The sequence below is a fragment of the Meleagris gallopavo genome, chromosome Z (genome assembly GCF_000146605.3).
Source record: "Meleagris gallopavo isolate NT-WF06-2002-E0010 breed Aviagen turkey brand Nicholas breeding stock chromosome Z, Turkey_5.1, whole genome shotgun sequence".
In the NCBI taxonomy this organism is placed as follows: domain Eukaryota; kingdom Metazoa; phylum Chordata; class Aves; order Galliformes; family Phasianidae; genus Meleagris; species Meleagris gallopavo.
Window position 1 is genome coordinate 49,141,638 of NC_015041.2, and position 15,719 is coordinate 49,157,356.

Here is a 15,719-nt window from a genome sequence, read left to right on the forward strand (position 1 = left end):
TACATGCGGCCAAATACTTAGTGGTAAAAATCTTTCAGTTTGCCAAAAACAAGCTGATTTTCCCAAATCACACATCTAACCTATAGTTTGAAGAGAAAAGAAAATATGTAGAGTTGCCAACTAAAATATACCTAACATAGCAATTCTAATTTTACGCTAAGTTTATTCCTTTCTCATATTCCCCAGAGGTACATCTTATAATGGCAAGCAGCATGTATATGTTTTTGTGTTAACATTTCAGTATTCTTTGTGCAACTGTCCACATTTCAAACAAATAGGATTCCTTCATAAAAATGCTTCAGTGGGCCTTACATGTACATTGCCATATAACTTTCATAGGGACAATCTGGCCTGTACAAGCTAGTGTTTGTGTGTAATTAATGTCTTTGAACGGTTAGTTATGGAGAGCGTAAAAATGCAATGTGAACAAAGCCCATGCTTGAAAATTTCTGTGCTTCAACCCCAGTGAAAAACGCTCATTCTAGTAACATCCTCAGTGGATAGAACAAAGAAGCAAAGCTTCATCACAAAACAGAAGTGAAGTCTAGCAGACACAGGACCAAGTCAAATGCAAAGAAAGCTGAATAAAAAATGTAATATGGCTTCAAAATTAATGGACAAATCTTAACTTATGTAAAATCAACTGAACTGCATTTAAACTTCAGCAACTTAGCCCTTGAAATATAAGTTAAAGTGGTAACATTCAGATGTTTCCTTGTGGCCAGCCAAATGCCATTTCATTTCAGCAGTAGTTGTTCATTGTACGGGGGACTGCTGAATCACAGCCTGAACCTCTGATTAATCACCTGAGGTGAGCGATGAGTCAGTCACGAGAGCACAGGTGAAGGCAATTCACCTGTGCTGCAGGAAGGGGTGGAGCCTGGCTCCACCTCTCCTAGACCCATTTAAGAGCTGACTGCCAGAGGGGAAGGATCTCTTCTGGAGATCTGCTCCTCTGGAGTCTTGTAGTGAGTCCAGGTTATGGGTGAGTGTATCTATCACTTCTGTTTCCTGCTTTGGTGTAATGACATCATAGCCAAGCTCTCTGTTATACCTTAACATCTGTATATTTGTTAATTGTACACTGCTATACCATAGCATTGGTATATTCGTTGATTGTATACTTGTTTTCTTAAACAATTATTTTAGAGAAATAAAGAATTAAATGATCAAAAGTCTTTATTTAAATCACTGCTCAAGAAGCTCAGTGAACTGTTTGCCTGAATAAGGACTCCTGAACTGGAGCTATAACTGACTTTACCTTTTATGTAGGGAGGATGTATTAGGGCAGCTCCATAAGCCAGCAGAGATGTGCATTTGGGAATCTGATGGCAGAAACCACTGGTGCTCCCTTTAAGCTGTAAGTGGAGACAGGTTAGTCCCTGATTACCAAATTTCCTATGATCTGGAGCTGCAAACTACAGCACTTAGTGCAAGTCCTCGTTGTGGGGGGGTTTAGTCTCAGGAAGTGATGTTTTTCCTTCACTAGATAACAAACTCAAGAAGGGAAGGAAGGGCACTGTCAAGTGTTCAAACCCAGCTTGTGAACCAGAAGGAAAGGGAGGAGGGACTGCCCCATACCCGTTCTGCCTGCTTCAGCAACAAGAGGCCATGGAGGAAGGCAGGCTGTACCTTAGTTCTGATCCTTTTAAAGGACTTATACACAGAACAGGCCATCCTCAGGCCCTGAAAGGTTTTTACTTTGCTGCACTGCAATATATAGGCTAGCAAGCCCCTTGGCTTCCACCCAAGAAGAGTTGTGCTTTTAGGCTCACGACAGCCTCCTCCAGCTTGCTCTGTTCCCATCAAACCTGCAGTGCGGAGCTGAAAAAGTGCTTTATTTCTTCTCCTAACAGTGTCTCCATGTCTGTGAGAAGGGAAGATACAGAATTCTTGCTTGATATGAAATTCAGCACCTCAAAGAAGTCACACTTCTTGTCATACTTGTCCTCCTCTTTTTACACCTCTGCCTTTAGTGAGCCCATAAGCACTCAGTTTTACCAAGCTTTTGAGCATCCATGCCGTCCCACATGGCTCTTGCTTTCCAGGAGACAAGAAACACCTCTCCTACCCCTCCTTTTCCAGGGGCAACTGTTATCAGAGACAAGTTGGAAGCTACCTGTTACTTCTGTTCATCCATCTGAAGAATCACCTCCTGCAACTGAGCCTTAAAAGGTGTCTTTTCAGTTCAGGCACTTCCCTGGACATCAAGCTGAAATCACATTGGAAAATGAAGGATCTCTATTCAAACCTGTATCTTTCCAGAGCTCCTCAGAATTTCCAGCTGACTTCCACGCTTGCTGACAGACACTGCAGTCTGCTTTGTACAGCCTAACTTGTTTTCCTCTCACTAGGTTATGTTTGCTCAGCGTGGGCTGAGCACTCTGCACTGTGCTTCCACGTTAAAAAAAACAGGGTCACTTTTAAGTTCTGACAGTTATATTTTGCCCTTTTGAAGTAGCCTCGCTTTCTGAATATTCTGAGCTCTTTTATCAAGGCAGCAGGCTTGACCTCTGCATTCCCTGGCTACTTGCAGGCATCCGGGGCCGGATCTAGGGTGTAGCCAACATGTGTTGCAGACACGGTCTTCTTGGCTCTGAGAAGAGTCAGTTCCTGCTTATTTGGTCTGAATCTGAATAAAATGTATTTAACTCCCCTTGCCTCTTAATTCTCTCAATAGTATCTGTAGCAAGAGGGGATAGTTGAGCTTAAGCTTGTCTTGTGCACCCCTCTCTGTTACTGAGTGGGTAGCTGTAGGACTAGTTCTATTGCTGCAAGTGCTGTTTCTAACTTGCTTTGCATATTTTTACAAGCAACTGTGCAATTGCTGGTCAGGATATCAGCAACCTTCCTGGAGGTTGCTGGAGGAACATCTATGGTACATTTCCAGAAAGGCTCCAGAATATGATCCACATCTTTCTTATCATCCCAGATAGTTGGTGTGCCCGAGTGTGAAATGCTGTTTACTGTCCAGTATTAAAATTCTGACTTGGGTATCCCAGATCCTTCCTTTCCTTCTGGAGAGGTTCTCTCTCTTTCCTTTCAACTCAGAGAATCTCCTTTCACCCGATGCTTCCCCTTCAGCACATTTCCATCTGCCCCTGTAACAAAAATAATGCAACATTTTGAGCCCACTCTGCTTTTGGAGGAGAAAAAGATAACCCTTGTTTCTCTCTGTCTTTGACTCTCTACATACTCGCTCATTTGGCTCCTTACGTTAGTCTCACGTTAGGGAGACTTTCCATAAAAACAAACAATTCTTGAGCTTCCGCCTTTTCCTGCTAACAGTCTCCTCTGTTCTAAAGCCTCAGAACCTCCCACAGAACCTTATCCTTCAGAAAGGCCATGTCTTCAGCATCAGTCCCATCAAAATTATGGAGCAATATGATATCTCTTTATGTCATTTTTCTCAGTATTTGTAAAAGCTTGTTCTCTTTCTTCTTTGGCATGCAAGAAAGAGTCTTTCAACAAATTCTGTATCCTACAGTCTTTGCCCAGGCTTCTTCCCTAAGCTGCTCATCAGTGCTGACTTTCGTATCTTTCTGAAGGAAGTTATGACCAGGGACAAACGTTTTGACTGAGATTTCCAGGACTGGTCTTTGTTCATGTGTGGGATAAAGAATCACTGTAGCCTACCAAAAAGAAATCTGCTGTGCAAATGATTCCTAAACAGGTCAATTTTGGTTGATCCACCCAAATATATTAGTTGCCAAAGAGCTATATGAAAAAATAGAAGGCTGGTGCATATGGCATACTAAAGGAAGAAGAGGATACAAGTAGCTGTAAGACAAATTTAACACATATGCTATCATTTAAAGCCCTCTCACAGTTTACCAGGAGATCAACGAGCATTTGAAGTGTTGGTAGTTTTTTTTTTTTTTTAATTATTATTAAAATACATGAAATATCACCTTACCAAGTTCTTGCAGAGCAGGAGTCCAAAATGGTACTAACTCCTAAGAAGCTGCAATCAGAAAAACCATATAGGAAACATACACAACCTCATTTCTGTAAAAACATTTTTTTCCATTAGTGCTTCTAGTAGGTCAGTCATTAAATGTTGTTATAATGATAGGGAGTTAGGAGCTGATACATCTTTGCAGACGTATGTCAGTGTTCATATGCTGTAAGAGATTTGGTTGCAACCACTTCTAGAGATTAATCTGAGGGGCTCCAGGTCTCACCCATTCATCCGGGATTGTATTCTCTGTAAACACACTGGATTCATTAACTGAGTACTACTTCAGTATTTCCCCTGCAAATCTATAGTTTCTCTGCAAATAATTTTTCACTGAGAACTAGGCATATGTAATCATTGCTCTTTTCCTTTCCCTATCCCATAACCTCTTTTTGGTCTTAGAAGGCCAAGGATATGGATGCCTATTAGTAAATAGGTGAGATCTTGTTTACAATAAATGCTTATCGTCAATAGATTCCTTCCACAGAAGAAGTTCAGTCTTCTTCAGATTCACCCTGTATTGATCAGGCTTTGCCTGTTTATCTCTGACAGAGATTTGGTGCAGTCCATCTGCATGTTTTGTGGTTTTGCTACATGGACTCTGCAAGTTAGGTACGTGGTTGTCCCAGTTTCTGAAGCAACTTTAAAGAATCCACTCAAAAATTCTCCAAGATTACCTTTGAAATTTTGGGGTTTGTCTTTCAGTTTTAATTTTCCTAGTTTGTTGTCCTTTTTAATGGATGATTGAGTCAGCTCCTCACAGATGACTACCTTAAAAGCTGCCAGCAGTGTCTGAAATTTCTCTGGGACACAGCAGTGACAGCTCTGGAGTCACAACACCTTACCAGTTCTCCTTGTTTACTTCTAAACATTGCACACAATAATTAGGCTACTGTTTGAAGGAAATATTAATGGTCTGTTTGTATGTGCTTCAGTATTCATGATAAATAAACCTCTACAGGCAGAAAGCTTATGCAAACTCCTCTCTATGCAATTACAGTTCAGGCATATAAGCAGTGGGAAGAGGAGAGAGATATATGCAAGTAACATTGCGTAAACAAAGAAATACTGTGCCCAGGATGGATTCCTGCATAGCAGATTGTATGTAGCAACACGAGCTGAAGGGTGTTATAACTGGGAAATCTGAGACTGCATGGATGGAGCAACGGTTGGAGAGCTAACTGGGAAAGTTATTCAGATTCTTATGTCTCCAGAATTGGCCCATCAATGTAAAAATGAAAACACATCTGCTGTCTACAGAATAAAAAAAAGACTTTCTTATCCTAAACTAAAACACAAAAGCGCTCTACTTTTGTTCTTTCTTTCCTTTGCTCTTGCTACCATTTTTTCAGTTAAAGTTAAAAGACAATGAAAAAAAGCTAGGAAGAACTAGGAAAAAAAAAATCTAAGACTTTAAACAAACACATAAAACATACAAATGTTTCAGTTTTGTACCATCCATAAATCAGAGTTTTCAAAGCATAATTATCAATGTTTTCATCAGTATTCTCTGACCACAAAGCTCATTACACATGGACAAATAAAAACAGCAGTGATTTGTGGATACATTCTCATCCTGCCTACACAAGAACAAACTCCATCAGAAAGAAAAAAAATAAATGTTCTTTCAGGGGTTTCTTTGGGTCAGTTTTAAAGAGAATTAAGAATCCTGTCTGCATTAAGCAGCTTATCTGCTCTTGCCCCAGTGCAGGTGTGTCCCTGTGGGCTGCAGCTGGAACATAATCTCTCTTACGCACCGGCACTCTGCAAACTGAGTGCAACCTACCAATGAATGGCAGCAAGAAGCAGGAATCCATTTTGATTTACATGATATCTATACACTGATAGACCTTTAATTTCCAGGATGATAACCCATGGCATTTTAATGCAGAATCCTGTTAAGAAAAGCTTAAATTCTTATTGATCCTAGGTGGAAAAAATGACTTCCAAAGGGATCTTCCCACCGTCTTCCACACTGCTCTCCCCATGAAAGGAAGGCACACAGCTGTAAAGCATTACCTGCACAGATCTGCACTGCAAGTGTGCTCAGCTGCACACACCACAGTGCTCTGCCACAGGGGAGCTGCGGAAGGGCTTGGGCCCTATAAAGCATGGCTGGAGCCCTCCTCTCACAGGAAATCCCATCATGCTGTAGCTGCTTGGAAGAAGTCCACTGGTGAGGAATTTTAAGGCGCTTTTTCCTTTTGCACAGTTTAAGTATAAGCCACCTTGGGAATGGCAGGGTGAGTGTAATGCCCATACGATGACCACTACCAGAGCTTTGTGCAAGCTTCTGCATTTCAGGTGTCAAAACATCCCAGCAGTGCAGGAGTTACTGGCTCCCCTACCAAGTGGAACAGACTTTGGAGACTTGAATGACTCACCGCTGTCCGTAGATGCGCTTCCTGTTTGATAGGTTACCTACCACACAGAAAAAAATGTTTCAAGCATGGAGTTTTTCTCCTTGGAATTGGCAAGTGAAAGAAGTGGGACAGACACAGTTAACATATCCCCTTCCCATTTATACTGTGCTTTTAGAGAACATTCTTACTAGTCATTTTTCTGGCACGTGTCTAAGATTTGAGAGTGTGTGGGCCTGTGCACCTAAGCCATTTGCTGAGGAAAAGCAGTGAAGACAATCGAAGAAAAAGCAAAGCTGATGTTATGAAAAAGAGAAACTAAACTCTAGTTTTAACTCATGCCTTTACATATAAACAGTAATAGGCTCCCACCTAATTGCATATTGCCTTCTGTACAGTGAATTATCAGAACCACATACGTAAACCAAATCTATTTGAACCATACTCTTCTGAGAATCTCAGAATCACGTCCCTTTCAGTTTTTTGTTCCTGGCATTGATTTGCAAAGTCCGTTTTTGTATTTGCATCTTTTCACTCTTGCTCCCTGGTGCTTCCTAGATGGAGACTGCCGGCAGCTAGGCTTTGTCTCGCTGTTAATATTCCAAGGAATCTTGGCAGCAGCAGTACGCGGCAGATGGCCAGCCTTTCCCAGTTCTTTAAGATGTACAGACTGACTCAGGGCTGCGTATGACCATGAAGTAGACGCTGAATGCAAGACTACATCGAAATAATGGCACAGAAGAGAGGCACTGTGAACCAATACACAGAATGACCCCACTGCTGGCACTTTCACAAATCACTGTCACTCACCTTTGACTCAAGTTCCTCCCTACTGCTCTGTATAAGATGAGTGATTATTTTATATCAGTGGAGACTGGCTACAGTGAAAGCCTTTTTTTCAGCTCTATATAAATGCAGAATAAAGGAGAGTACTCAGTAAAGGATAGGACATAATCAGTCCTCATCTTTCCTCCCACATCAGTTCAAGAGCAGATGGTAATGGGAAGGAGGGGACACTTCATTTCAGCTTTTTATGTAATCACAGGTCAAGATGGCTGTACTTTCTGCTAATCAGAGATTCTAGTTAGAACAGTTCCAGGAACACTAACAATTTATATGGAACTGCATTAGACCAGGGCCCTGCATGCAAGTACTAAAGGAAAAATGCTGCCAAACTCTTTTGTCAGGAAAACTTATGTGAGAAGCACGTCTCTACCACAAGAAAATCGCACCTAAATCCTGCACACCTACAAACGGGCTGCAAGGCAGCATCAGGGTGCTTGAAATCTCACAGTTCTTTGTAGCTAGGTTTGCACTCTTCAAATTCTCACAAGCTTAATTAATTACTCCCAAACACAATGAGTTTTAAACAAATGAATGAATCTCCATCTGCTGGTTTTAATGAAAGTATGTAAATTATACAAGGGTGAGAATCTAGTTGGAGTGCACTGTTATGTCTCTTTCTCTCTGATAAGACTGGGTTCTAAAGCATTTCATCCATATTTGTCCCGAGGAAAAACTATAGTAAAAAGCAGTTATCGATGAGCTTCCATGCTGAAATGAAAGAAAAATATTGTCAGAATAACTAATGTGTTTTAGTGTTAGTATCAGTTCAAACCTCATCCGCTCTCACCCTTTCCTCCCAACTCCTTCCCCGTAAGAAGACAACCTTTATTTCTCACCATCCCTGTACTAACATTCCTTGCTCTCTCTGAGCTGAGATCTGTCATGGAATAAACTAGGGCACATGTGATGCTTCCAGCTAGGTTACACCAGTGCAAGAGCATGATGAAAGCCTGGCACATACAGACAGGAAGTTTGCTTTTCCAAATTGCTGAATTGCTGGGACATGTTTTAATATGACTAATTACTGCAAAACATCCCTCCTTTTCCATGGGCCATTGTAACACCAGTTCAAACTCAACATGACTTAGAACTGGCCTACACTGTAAGGATAAAAACAAATTTACAACTGGGCACTACCCATCACATGGACACACTCAGTGTGCGTGAAGTAAAGTACCATTTGGCCAAGCTCTGAGAGAATATATGCCCAGGAATTATTTATTCACTGAAGGGCTATCCCATGCTTTAATGGCCGAGAGGTTTAACTCCTCATCTCCTGGGCAAAGGATCTCACTGCATCACACAAATATGTACACACAAGTCCTAACTGGAAAACTGTGATGGTGGAAAAGTTGAGCACTCAAAACTGATGAAATGCCAGGATGAAGGCTATCTTCATTCATATATGCCTTGTATTAGTCTTTGAATAAAGGCTCATGTAATTGTTTTCTCACTTGCATTTGATTTTCTTGTATAAAACCACAAGAAGATTGGCCGCAGTAGAGAACAAACACCATGCCACCAGAATAGAAATCAAGCCAAAAACAGTTCCAAAAGCCGTTGTTCTGGGCCTGCAGCTGTTTAAGCTGCTGTAGAGGTTATTACACCTGTATGTAAGCCAGTATATTTTCACTAGGTCTTGTCTTTGGAGTCTTCACTGAGACTGCCAACTAACACACTGTTTCTAACCATAGCATAGCCCTAGTGTCATCAGCAAGTGCAGGGAGGTGATCTTCCCTCTCTACTTTGCCCTGGTGAGGCCACATCTGGAGCACTGTGTCCAGTTCTAGGCTCCCCAGTTCAAGAGAATTACTGGAGGGAGTCCAGCAAAGCATCTCCTGTATGAGGAAAGGCTGAGAGATCTGGGACTGTTCAACCTGGAGAAGCTTGAGGGGGGATCTTATCAATACTTATCAATATCTGAAGGGTGGGTGTGAAGTGGACAGAGCCAGGCTCCTTTTGGCGGTGGGCACAAGCTGGAACACAGGAAGTTATCAACAAACATGAGAAAGAACTTCTTTACGGTGAGGATGACAGAACAGACTGCCCAGCGATACTGTGGAAATTCCTTCTCTGGAGGTACTCAAAACTTACCTGGACACTTTCCTGTGCAATCTGCTATAGGGAACCTGCATTAGCAGGGGTTGGACTCAGTGATCTCCAGAGGTTCCTTCCAACCCCTACGGCTCTGTGATTCTGTAACATTTAAAGAGTTTTTGCCAGGTGGCTTCTCCTTTTAGTCAAACAGTTGTTAGCAACAATCACATTTAAAATGAAAATGAAACTTCCCTGATATTTCATGTCCTTTTCTATATTGAAAAATCCTCTTGCCTTCTATCCTTCTCTTTTCCTACAACTTATCTCAATAGGTCTTTATCAACAAGCCTCTTCTTACTGGCCTGGCTCGTCTACTTCCAGCCAAGATGTTTTCCTTATCAGATCTTCTCAACTGTGCCCTATTTAACATACAGTTCTTTCTCCTCTACTTTTCTACCCTTTCCTGCTGTTTATTAGCACTGACGAAGAAAGAAAGTCAAGCCTTTGTGAAACCAGGCCACAAAGCAGTAGTAACACTCGGTTGGAAGGTGGTTGTTTTGAGACATAGCAGTGTAGTCTGAGAATATCCCCCTTCCAGCTGAAGAGAAATTCAGAGAAGGTTTCAGTCTTATCCAAAGAAATTTATACAATATTAGGTCACAGCTATTTTTAATTAGCAGAAAATTTGGCATCACATTTTTTGTCACTGCATATCCGTCACATGAGGGTACATGTCAGGCCGAGCCCGTGATTCCAGGATTTTCATGTAATTTTAGATGCAGAAAGACTGTCTGAAGGAACTGTCAGGAATAAATTACGATGTACAACACATAATTTTTTTTCTGCCACAAAAGCCATACACAAGCTGAGCTTTGCACAGAGTGCTGATCACCCAACACTGTGTAAAACGTAAAGTTTGGGTCTCTTCTTTATAAAAACCCTTAGCCCCCTTTTGCTCCAGCCAATGAACACTTTGCATAGGCTCAATGAAGGAAATTTAAAAATAATGTGAAGAAACTCTTCCAAATAAGTTATGGGAAGAAATTAAGAAATGAAAGGACATGTGGGTGGGATTTTTTGTTTACTTCTAACAAACTTTTTTGTTGTTATTCTGATAGCATGGCAGCAGAAATGGGTTGAATGTTTCCTAACTTGAGCAGAGACATGCAAACCAAAGGACCTAATTTGTCTGGTGTGTATGGATCAAAACTGTCAAGCTATAAAATGCAAAGGGTAACTGCTATTGAAGATATGGGCATCACTTAATTCAAAATTACTCTAATGGTGTAAAACTATGGTAGAAAGTAGAACATCTCTTTCAAAGTGTGCACGGATATTAACAAACTAGAAGTAAAACTTTTTGTCAGCAGTGAATCAGCCTGACAGATACCATTTGTAACCAGCGTCACCCATATCCACAGCCAGAAGTCAGTATAAGCTGTGATCATGGGAAAAGCAAGGGTGAGACAGGTTTCCCTGATAGCGAAAGACTCCCACAAAATCCTCCTCTTTCTTCCTCCAGAAAAAAGGATTTATCATTGCACCCTGTAAAATGACCCAGGTGTCCCCAGGGGAGTACACAATTCTAAAGTTTCCTTCCACTCTTGGCTGTGATTCCTCCTGTCAGGTTAAAGACCAATTCAAAGAAATTCTCAAGTAATAGTAAGTAGAGAATGCCAACAATTACTCATGATTAGAGCATCTCTCTAGTGTGTGTGCAGTTTTGCAGTCAAACACAGACCCTGTTTGCACTGGGGTTTGTATCTTGGCTACTGTTAATATCACGTCTGGAAAAATGCAGGTACTGCACACTCACTGAATGGCACCATCTTGAAAACATAAAGCAATCCTCCTGGAGAACACCTATCCCATGCTGCACCAAGCAGTGTGCTTAGGATTCATGAGCTGTACGATGAGATCATGTAAAAGCTGGAACGACATGTATTCTTCCCCATGTCAACTGAATAGAAAAAGGAGGAAGGAACGTTAAGCCCATAAATCTTATAAATTCAAAGCGTGTGTCTGAGGTATGGGCATTCTCCCTCCATCTCCCCTCTCCACTATTTCCCTTGGAAATGGCTGAACTTAATGCAACCTCTGGTAAGATATGAGAAGCTGCAGAGAGTTCACAGCAGAACCACCATGATGGAAATCAGGCAAACAAAGGGAAGGCATGGGGCTGCATGATTCAGCCTGCATTGTTGTGCAGGCTCTGGTGTGAAGTCCAGGAACAAGGGATTCAGCCATATGATTTAGAGTTTTATTCAATTCCACATTAAAATGTCACATTTGTGATTTGTTATGGCAATCAGAAGGATTATCAAGAAAATATTCTCGTAGAAAGTTCTTGTAGAAATTTCCCAGTGATTTCTTGTATGTTTCTAACTCCTAGATAGCTGCATTTATTGTCTGTGTGCTACTTCATCTCTTCAATAAGCTGCGGTTATAAAGCCAAACTCAGACCCAGGCAGAAAACTGTAAGTTATTGCTAACAGATAATTACATGTAAAGAAAGGAATGTGCTTCTGTTGCACAGAAAGAATTGTTATTTCCATAGTGCCCAGAGCATGTTACAGGCTCTGAAGGGAAAATGAAATAAGCAGCATGTGATGGAAAGCAATAATCATGCTCTCACTAACAAAAATTTAACTTGCTCACTTCCCCAGATAAGAAGGTTCCACCTTTGAGTCAACAGAGAACTATCTGCTTCTAAATTGCCCTGCTGTAGATATCTTATTGTTTTCCTTTTAATATTAAATCTCTCAATTCCTCAGCTGTTAAACAGGAAGAGATTATTGAGTTCAGCGCAGTTCTTGAAGTTGAAGGGAGCTACTTCTCCAATAGGAAGGCTTTTGTTCACAGCGCAAGGCTGTTTAGACGCAGCATAGATCTGTAAGCTGTAAGGAACTGCTGGTGCCAGAGAATTCGTCTTGTTCATTGTGCTCAATGCTCTGTGGTACCATTTTGGAACGAAAAAAATAAAAGAAAGATGCACAGCCTTGCTAGAACACTTTTCACAGCCAAACTTCTGCAGCTGAATGCTGTTTCAGACATGTACGGTGCTGACCACTGCGCTGACAATCCCCAGGCAGTACTGGGCAAGACCACCAGAGATGGCTTGAAATCCCTTCTCCTTGCAATCAAGTGCATGCGGATGCATGAGTGCAAGCCTCTCAGCACCTGTGTGCAGGCTGTGGGACACAGGCTGATTATTTAGCAAGAATTTAAAAGGAGAAAAATACCAGATTTCTCTCACACACAGAAATGTTCACCACTTTCTTTAACATATGTTGAACATCCACTTGAAAACAAAGAAGCTCAGAAGTCAGTATACCTTGGAGAGAGAAGCTTGTGGTGTGACAACTAATTTCCACTTCTCCTCTTTTTGACTTTGCATTCTTAGTGATAGTTTGCTTTAGGACCTTACCTCCAGCTCACACAAAGCATTTACAATCATTTTGATGTTTGTACTGCAGTAACGTGTGAGACTTCTAGCCAGTAACTTGGCAAATATTCCTCTAAATTCTATGTAAAACCAAATACGAAAACAGTTCCTGAAGCACAGAAACATTATTTACACACCTGGCTCACTTTGTATGCTCGCTGTGTATGCTGTGAACATCTCACGATAAATTCCCCTAATTCCCATAATCCTTTTAATACCCATCTTCTTCATCACATGTACAATTTGGTTAAATCTTTCTGGAACTCTACTCATGAAATCCCTGCTAGATGGCAGAAATCTTAACTTGACCATAACGACCACCTCCACAGCAGGGGGTTGGAACTAGAGGATCTGAAAAGTCCCCTCCATCCCAAACCATTCTATCATTCTACGATTCTGTGATATTCCTGCTAATGAGGAAAATAAATCCGACCAAAAAACTCCCTGGTGTGAGATGAAATAACTCTAGTTCCTTACAGATACGCTTTTTGATTCTAAAAAGGAAGACAGAAACAACACTTGAAAATCCTAACTGCTGTCTTCAATGTACTGGACTTGTGAGGACGTCTCAACTTGACATATAAGACAAGTTCTTGATTTTGTGGGCCAGATAGTGAAAATTCCATTAAACAAAGCTCCAATTACACTTCCAAGGAAATTCACTTGGATCCCTGCGCTATTTTTAAAGGCACTTCAGTTTACAGCAGGCCCCAGTTTAGTTTCCCAGCTGGAGAGACATGACCTTGTCTTGTTGAAAAGCTGCAGAAGCATGGGCTTTCTACCTAGGCAGAAAATACCCTTCTAAAGGAAAGTCTTCTCACAATTCCAGGTAGCAAGTTATTGTAAAACTATCTTAACACGCAGCAGGACAGGAGTGCTGCTAACAAATGCAGACACCGTAGGCGGGGGAGGAGAGGAGACACTGCTGCCCTGAGCACAGCTTTCTTTGTGGCTGCAGCTGAGCGGACATCGGGCTACAGAGCGACAAGAAACAACCAGAAAAAGGGGAACGGGAGCACAGAAAGTGCTCAGAAAATTTAATTCTCATCATGGACTTTAGTTTGCGTGGATTACCCTTGGTTCTCACCGGCAAACCTGCTGAAAAAAGCACTCGGCCCCTGTCGAGAGTTTCTTGTGCAAGTAATAAAATGCATTTGTAAAACTGTCTTCAACACTGTTTCTTCAGTGTACTTCATCTCCAGCTTCCCACAGCTCACAGGCAGGTGAGGAAGCCAAAGGATCCACTGGTATGTGTAATGAGCCCCCAGACAGTTCAGTACTCAGTAAACAGCAATTTTGCCGTTTCCCTTAAATATCCCTGAAGTGAGGTAACAAATATGAGTGGAAAATCCACATCAACAGGTGTGGGCAATGTGATGGGGCGCAGGGAGGAAGGAAAAGAATCTTTAAAGCTGTAAAGATGATAAATGATTGCTCCAACTTCCCTTTTGCTTCCCATTGCAATCTAAATATTTCCCCTTTACTTACTTGTGCCTTTGTGCAGCACAGGGATGACCAGTAAGCAACTTAACCCAGCAGCCTGTAAGCACCAAAATGCTGAGAGAGAGAAATCCATCAGAGCTTTGGAAACAGGAGACAGTCTGAAAGGGGAGGGCGGTGGATCCAGGGAAAACGCAACACAACACAGAGGGGAAAAACAACAACGAAAGCAGTTAACTTTATAGCAAATCACAAGATTTTCCGTGGGGAAAGCTGCTCCTAAGAGCAGATAAACATTCCTCCTAAAACCTTTAGTGCTTGATCTTACATTGCTGTGCAATACTCTGTAATTTATGTCAGTGTGCGCTGTAGATTAAGAAGCTAAATAGGAGCAAAGCATAGTCTTTGAAAGAACAAAAGCGTTTCTGTCACCTCTTTTGCAGCTATTTAACAATAGTAATGCTGTACTTCAGTTGCTTTTATGGAGCAGTAGAAAGCAAACGCGGATCGTATTACAGATTCTTGCAGGACTGAATCTCCTTCAGTTTTGGTCTCTGCTAGAGAAGGGAAGATTGCTTTGGGGGCCTATCCTGCTCTTAAATATGCCAAAAACATTCCTAAAATTAAGCTACAACATCGACAACAACCCAAGGCCAAGCGAAAGACCACCCAAGGCCAACCTGAGGACAACTCAGTGACAACGGAAGGATAGCCCGAGGACCACCCAGGGCCAACCCACGTACAACAAACAGACAACCCAAGGACCAATTTAGGACGACCCAACCCATCAGTTTCCCAGTGGGTTCGGCTGGGCAACAGCCATGTGATGAATACAGATGGCTGACGCCTGGACATCTTGCATCTCTGTCTTCACTGACTCGAAGACAACACTCACAAAGCAGTTGCGTCTTGCAGGTCAGGCTTTGTGGATTGCACTGACATCCTCTACACTTTTTCTCTTTTAAAAACTGCTATATGAGCTTCAGCACTGTGCTACCAACAACCTACACAGCTCTTCCAAAGCAAGTGTGCAAATTTCAGTTTGCTTCTACAGAAGATGGCCAGAGAACACATTCCCGCTGCCTTCCTTCCCTCATCATGCACTGCCCCAGCTCAGAAGCAGCATTTTGGTGCTGACCTAGAGGCTTCCCAAATCCCTCCTGAGCACTGTGCCTGGCCTGAGCTCAAAGTTTTCCTCAGAATTAGTCTTTCCATGCTGAAACTCCCACTGCACCAGCACAAGCCTTGTGTCCAGGCCGCATTTCAGGCTGGATATTAGAAAATTTCTTCTCCAAAAGAGCGATGCTGCAGTGGCACAGGCTGCCCAGGGAGGTGGTGCAGTCACCATCCCTGGAGGTGTTCAGTAACCGTGTGGATGTGGCACTGAGGGACGTGGTCGGTGGGCACGGTGGGGATGGGATGATGGTAGGATTTGGTGACCTTAAAGGTTTTTTCCAACTTCAACGAATCTGATTTTGTTCCATAATCCTATGATTACAACAGAGCCCTCAGCAAGCCCCCACAGTAACAAGGCAGCGCACCCTCCCACAGCCGCCCGCGTGAAGCCGCCGGCAGCGGGAGCGCGCCGCGGACGATGACCGGCAGTAACCCCGGCCCGGCAGCACACCGCACC

The 15,719-nt window shown here is 42.2% G+C and overlaps 1 long non-coding RNA gene across 1 annotated transcript; it reads left to right on the forward strand.

Moving 5' to 3' along the window:
• Positions 1-940: 940 nt before the first annotated feature.
• LOC109364040 lies at positions 941-3,851 on the forward strand. Its single transcript, XR_002110005.1, has 3 exons — positions 941-985; positions 1,273-1,374; positions 1,490-3,851. It is a non-coding gene; the product is annotated as an uncharacterized LOC109364040 (long non-coding RNA).
• The last annotated feature ends 11,868 nt before the right edge of the window (positions 3,852-15,719 follow it).